The following is a 6,771-nucleotide window of genomic DNA, read 5'->3' as shown; positions in this document are numbered from 1 at the left end:
GGCACAGGCAGAGTCCCCTCGGGCGGGCGGGGGTGACCCTCGGCCACGCGTGGAAATCCCGCCGCTCGCAGGGAGCGCGGCCCGGCCTCTCCCGGGGGCTGGACCCCTCCGACCCGGCTCTGAGAGGACAAGTCTCACCCCCGCTCCCTTTCCTTGTGTCCTGAGTTTAGTAAGTCAAACCTTGTCTTCACGAAAAATAGTTTTCGGATTAACTGTCAAAATGTAAGCTGGGGATGAATGCAAATCAGGAGAAAATAGTCACTACATTTAGTAAATCTCATTATTTTAACATCTCTCATAATGATGATTGAATGTTACAGAGAAAAAGAAAGGACCTTTGACATGGCCAGGAATAAGAACATTACATTGTGGCATCACAGGCAGCAAGTTAGTATACCCAGCTTTAAAATTATCCTGGTTGTTCAGTTAAGTAAGTTATTTCATAATCCAAATAGTAAATAACGTGTGGCTGAATTTGATAAAGTCAGAGGAAATCCTATGGCATAATGACAAGAGGTGAATTCCAGAGAAGGGAAATAACTAACAAAGCAATCTTGCTTACTTGCCGGTCAAATTCCAGGAATTAAAACCAAAACAAAACCCAGGCAGGGTAAAGTTCCTGTTGTACCTTTTATCCTGCTAAGAACAGGGCCTGAAAGCTATTGTGTGTATGTGTTTCCTTTTCTTGAATAATTTTACCTTTTTCAGCTTGTCTAGCTTATACATGGGTATAAATGTTTGCATATAAAAGCTATATGGCAAGTTTTTTTCCATTTCCTAAAATTAATGTTGCTGGTACATAGAAGTCCCAGGAGTCTCTCTTTTAAGGCCCAGTACTATAAGACCTGATGAAAGCTGATTACAGTCATGTGAGTGCTGGTTACAATTCATTGTGATATCAATTTAGCATATGTGAAAAGACATCAACATCAGAAATATTAAATTTGGATCTACAGATGCAAACATTTCACTTTATAACTTCCATTGGTACTAAATTCCAGCAGCTCACATTAATGAATTTCCACAAAAAGAGATGCCCAACAACTGAAAGCAGGGGTGCTTGAGCTTGTAGCAGAAGTGCCAGCTCAGCTGCCATGTTCCCCAGTAATGCCCTGGCTGTGTGGTATTTTCAGGCTGGAGTGAACAGCCATCAAGTCAGTCTAACTCTTCTCAAATCAACATGCTGCTAGTTCTTCCCTGAAGCTTGCAGCCTGCTGTTGCTCATGACATGTGAGCCTTGCCTGCCAGAGGGGAAAGTGCTGCTTTCTGTTACACTGTCCAATGTCTTTGGTACTGCTTTTCCTTCAGAAAATGGCTGGCTGGAAGAGGAACAAGACTCCCATCCTTTAAGTCCCCGTGGGTTAGAGTGATCTTGTAGGATTTGGAAAACCTACTTATAGTTGCTGCTTTCCTGAGGAGTCCCAAACAGAGTGGTACTACCTCTTAGGAAAATCCCTTAAGTAGCAAGTATTTCCACCATAGCAGATGGGTTGCTTGGCACTGGATCTGGTGTTTCAGTTCTCACTTTTAACATCCTTCCCCTTTTGCTAAGCACTCAGAATGTGAGTGAGAGGGAAAAAATAAATCTTCCGCTAGTGATTACTACACTTATTCAAGAGGAAGATCGGTTATACTGCCTGATTTTATATTTTATGTAAAACTCTACTTCAGATAATTTTTTCCCATTTTGCATTTAATGTATACATAAATTCATTTAATGGATCACAATCTGGAACTCCATGCTTTTGAAATTCCACATATTCTACTATTCTTAAAAAACTACCGTGTTTCTCCCTTTCTTGTCATTCTCTTTGTGTGTTGTAGGCCTATATTACATACTGTTCAGGACTAACTCTAGAAATTTTTTTTTGGCATCCTAGAAGGTGTTAACAACCGTATTTTGGAGATTGCTGTTGCCATTTTGAGAAATTACCACATATTGTCTGCCTTGTTCTTATTGGAAGCTTCAATAGCTGGTTCTAGTAGGAGATCAGATCCCTTTCTGTAATTACTCTTCAGACCCAAAAGCATTGTCAGGGGTTTGGGTTTGGGATAAGCTGATATATCTGGCTCAGGTAAGGAAAGCCATACCTTAGCACACAGGCTAAGTTACAAGCCAGATACTGACACAGGGAGTGCCGAAGGTGAATTCAAAGTGTGCACAGTGTGTAGAGATGTACACCAGCATATTCTGAGAAAATCAGTTGCAAAGGCTGAGGAGCTGTGCTGGAGGAACAATATGAAACAGTAGCTCTGAAGTGTGGGGTAGATAGCAAGGAAGGTCACTTGTAAAAGTGCTGGAGCCGTAAGAATGTCAGGCTGAAAAAGAAATTAAAGCCTGCCATATGCACAATCTCTGAGAATTAAGAAGTGGGTGACCACTGTACCAGAAGGTATGGTGAACAGCATAACTTTGCCTACTGTCTGATCTTTAGCCTTTCTTGTAACATACCCCAAAAGAAGAAATAACCTTTCATAGCATTTTACTGCTGGATATAAATGGACCCTGAAACATCCTTTCCTATGAGTAGAAATAGAATTTGCACAGAAAACCCAAACCAACCAACCAACTAACCAACCAACCAAAATTATGTTAATTTAAAGGTTTATAGTATAATCTAAATATTTTGATGTAAAGAGTAATAGCTTAGAACTGAAATGATTCTCAATTGACTTCCAGTACTGCTTTCTGACAGTATGGGAAGGTGGTGTTTACACCAAAGGTTTTAGAGTCAAAGATTTGAAAAATACAATCCCAGAACTGCCTTCATAAGTCAGTTTATATCCTGTGAAAACACTGTAAATGAAACAAACACACTCTAGTAGCACATATAATCCCAATAATGTAGTGCCCATGTTGGAATTCATACCTATTTAATTCTGTAATACACTGAGGGTCACATCTTGTGTCACTGTGTGTATATACACCACTTCTCTTCCTACTCATAATTATGTAACCAAAGCATATATTTGCATAATATATTTTATTAATACTTAACATATTTATGTAATCATTTAATGTAGTTTAGCAATGGGAAATTAAGAGGTCTGGCAAAGTCACAATTGGCACCAGTCAAAACCCTGTAGATCTCCAGCTAATACTTTGAAGAATAGTAGCAGTCCTGGAACCAGATTTTCCAGATAAATGTTTGTAAATTTGATTTACCATTTATTGATGTATTGAAAAGATATATAAAAATAAAAGGAGCAGAATCTCTATTTAATAAGCAAAACTTGTTTGCTAAAATAGGTATGGGCATTTGTTTATGTGTGAGTCTATAGATTCTATGCCAACATTAACAACTGTAAGCTTAGCTTGATAATAACCAGACAAAGATTATAAAATCAGTGATGCCAGCTGCCTGGTCTGTGTACAGTCAGGCTTTCATGAAAAATGTGGGGAGTGGATTTGACAGAGTCAGAAAGCAGCTGTTCTCAACAGCACACTTCCTCTCAGAAGCTGCAGCGACCTGAGGGAGAATTAATGCTCCTTTTCACATTAGTGCACCCTTTCAGTGGTCCTTGTGGCAGCTGTTGCTGTGCTTCCCCTAAACACTTGAAGTGGAGTTGTGCTAGGATTGCATGCAGCAACTGGCAAAACATTCGGTAGGCAAAAGTCCTGATATTTCAGGGAACTGGACTAGGTATAGCATATGCTGTTTTCGTGGTCTTTGTCCTTTCCTGGAGCAGGAAGGATAATAATTTAGTCCCACATCCCAGCTGTCTATCTTAGAAGAAGTTGGCTATCTTATACTTGGAGGAAATGGCTCCTGTGGAAATAGAAATAAAATCTTCGGGTTTCTTCCTTTTACTATGCAATGATAGTTTAATAACTGGATATATATTGCAGCTTTACCACTTCCCTAATAGTGACTGTGAGAAAGTTGTTTCATCACATGGTACTACAGTTTCTCCACATGTGGCATAGGAATAATTAAACTTGCCTTCTTCATGGAACATCATGAAGTCCATGTAGGAAGCTGGAAGCTGAAATTATTTCAAGAGCATTGGGAAGGCCATATTGAGAACACAGTTTTTATGGTTTTTGACATCAACTAACATATCTTTTCTTGCTAGCTTGAGCTGGCATGTGGCAGTTGTGTTGGCAACTGGGACTGCAGCCCACATAGCTTTTGAACATATATATACACATATATATGCACAAACATACATATATATATACATATACATATAAACATAATAATGGAAGTCAAAAGCCTTACCCTGTCATTTTACACCTGCTTGTCAGAAAGCGTAACAGCAAATTTTTTCTGTCTTTTGCAGAGATGTTTGGGGAAGTGCTCAATCCTGCATTATTTGAACTGACTTCTTTGGGGCTTTTACTATGGACAGAGCTCAGTGAACATGAGCTGCTAATTAAAACAAATCTCCCTCTTGCTACTATAGTAAGAGTCAGCCTTAATTAATAAATTCAACCTCCAACTATTCATATTTGATTGTACTTTAAATATGCATTAATATCAAGGTCAGATTTTTTGGAACATTTGGAAAAACTGGAAATGTAGCTGAAGCCCACTAGATGTCAGTGCCTCCATACAATAGACTACTGCAGCTCTGCTTGCTAGGCAGATTGGACTGAGTGTCCCAGAGTAGCGAGTGACTTGTCCTGGATCACAGGGATTGTCTATGTAATGTCATATTTTTACATAACTCTGGGAAATAGTTACAGGAACAATGCTGCAACCTATTTATTCTGATTGTGTGATGTAGTTCCAATCAAAGAATTTGTATGCAGCAGAACTCCTTTATGGAATAAGAAGATTTGTCAGAAACAAACAAAAGGAGATATTTCTGACTAAAAGGGCATTCACTGACCTAAAAGAGATTAGAGGGAACTAGTACTAGCAAATGATGCTTCATCTCTGACTTTTTCTCCAAAGGAGTCTTTCTTCTATAAAATAACAGTTATTCTGGCTTTCATATGAACTGAAGTTGCAACACTGATTATTGCTTGGGAAAGTGAAATTTTAGATCTGAACACACAGTACTCTGTCTCTGCCTGATGTCCACTTCTGTGTGAGGCAGCAAGTGTCTAAGGATTGCTGGAGAAATCAAATCTGGTCAGTACTGCACCAAGTAGTGCATACAAGGATGGGGAAGGAACAGAATATTAACAGGGTCACAGCAAATCTGCAGCTTTTGCAATAGCAGACTATTGCCAAAATTAACCAATGAACAAAGGAACATGCTGGAGTAATGAATTTCTGACATGGAAATGAAAGGTTCAATTATACCTTTAGAGCAGATGAAGTCATGGGCTGTGACAAACACTCAGCAGTGTTCCTGTGGTATCTAAAGAAGCTTCTCTCAAGCACATCTCTTTTAATAAGGCCTGTAATTATGTCATTGTGGAGCTGTGTGTCCTATTTCCTTTAATTATTTTCCACTCTGTGGATTGTGCCACTGTCATTAAAATGTGGTTTTGAAGACTGAAACTTGTAATTCATTCTTTGTTTAGGAGGTACAGAGTGCAATACTAATTATCATGCTAATTAGCCCTCACTGCTGGATAGTGCTTGCGGTTTTTTATAAACTCTGACTAGATTTTTAGACAATTCCAAAAACTTATTGCTTTCTTTTTAAAATAAGCCAATCTTATTTTAGTTCTGGGCAGCTAAAATTAAGAATTTTGTCTGAGGTGACTATGGGGTACCAATGCCACAGCTCATAACAGTGGTGTTGAAGCAAAAGTCTGTCAGAGGTGGTGAATTCTCAATTCCATGCTGTGGGTCCTATAGAGAACAAAGCCTTAGGCCTTCTGCACATGCAAAGACAAAATCTTGTTTTGGAATTCAAGTACAATCAGGCACCCACTCCAGAATGGATAATGAAGTGATTTCATGTCTACTTGAATTTAAAAGGTTGAAATTTAGCATTTAATTTTTATTACTAGGCACACATGGCTAGGTAATATTCTCCAAAGAGTATATTAAGTGAGTAGCTGCTCTTTGAAATTCCATTGCCAGCAATAGAAGAAAAAACACACTAGCAGGTTTACAGAAGATGCCAAAGGATATGTTTGATTTTTGTTTTGATTATTTCTTTCAAGCTTATTTTTAATGTAAGTTGCTGACACTGCTATTACCTAGAATATTAAAAAGTAACATTTCTATCAGTTTTTTTTAAACAAAATGTACAAATTAAAATTATGTGAGTATATGTGTCTATGTACATATCTACCTTTGCACCTGTGCAAATGATCATGTTTGTATCACATGATCACTCAGTTTTGCACAATTTATGATCTGCGAATGATCTTTTCACACATCTGTTGCAGTGTCTCTGATATTTTATGAATTGCCTCCTCATCCGAATGTTATTTAAAAATATGTGGCTTCTCTACAGTGTTTGACAATGTATTGCCAAAACAGTGTCACATACAGTCAGGTTACATGAATACTTTGTTAACCTCAGAAGAAAAAAAAAAATCAAAAATTAATGGAAACGCCCAGAAAGCAATCATTTGGAGGATCTCAAGCTCCCCAGAGCTCTCCAGGTCTATTGACAGTGTGCGCCGGGCACGTCCCGGCCGAGTAAGGGCCACAGCCGCTTCTTGAGGCCCCTTTGCGTCCCACCCGCGCGCCCCTCGTTCTCCCGGGGAAGGGGCGATGCCGCCTCGCCGGGCCCGCGGGGGCCTGCGGCCCGCACCGGCCCCGGGCAGGGGCACCGGGTGCTCGCGGGAAGCGCCGGGCAGGGCCGGCCCGGGGAGGGCATCACAGCCTACCCCCGCCGCGACAGGGGCCGGGGCCG

This window comes from Haemorhous mexicanus, chromosome 9, assembly GCF_027477595.1.
Source record: "Haemorhous mexicanus isolate bHaeMex1 chromosome 9, bHaeMex1.pri, whole genome shotgun sequence".
Taxonomy (NCBI): Eukaryota; Metazoa; Chordata; class Aves; order Passeriformes; family Fringillidae; genus Haemorhous; species Haemorhous mexicanus.
Note: the sequence above shows the minus strand (reverse complement) of the source record.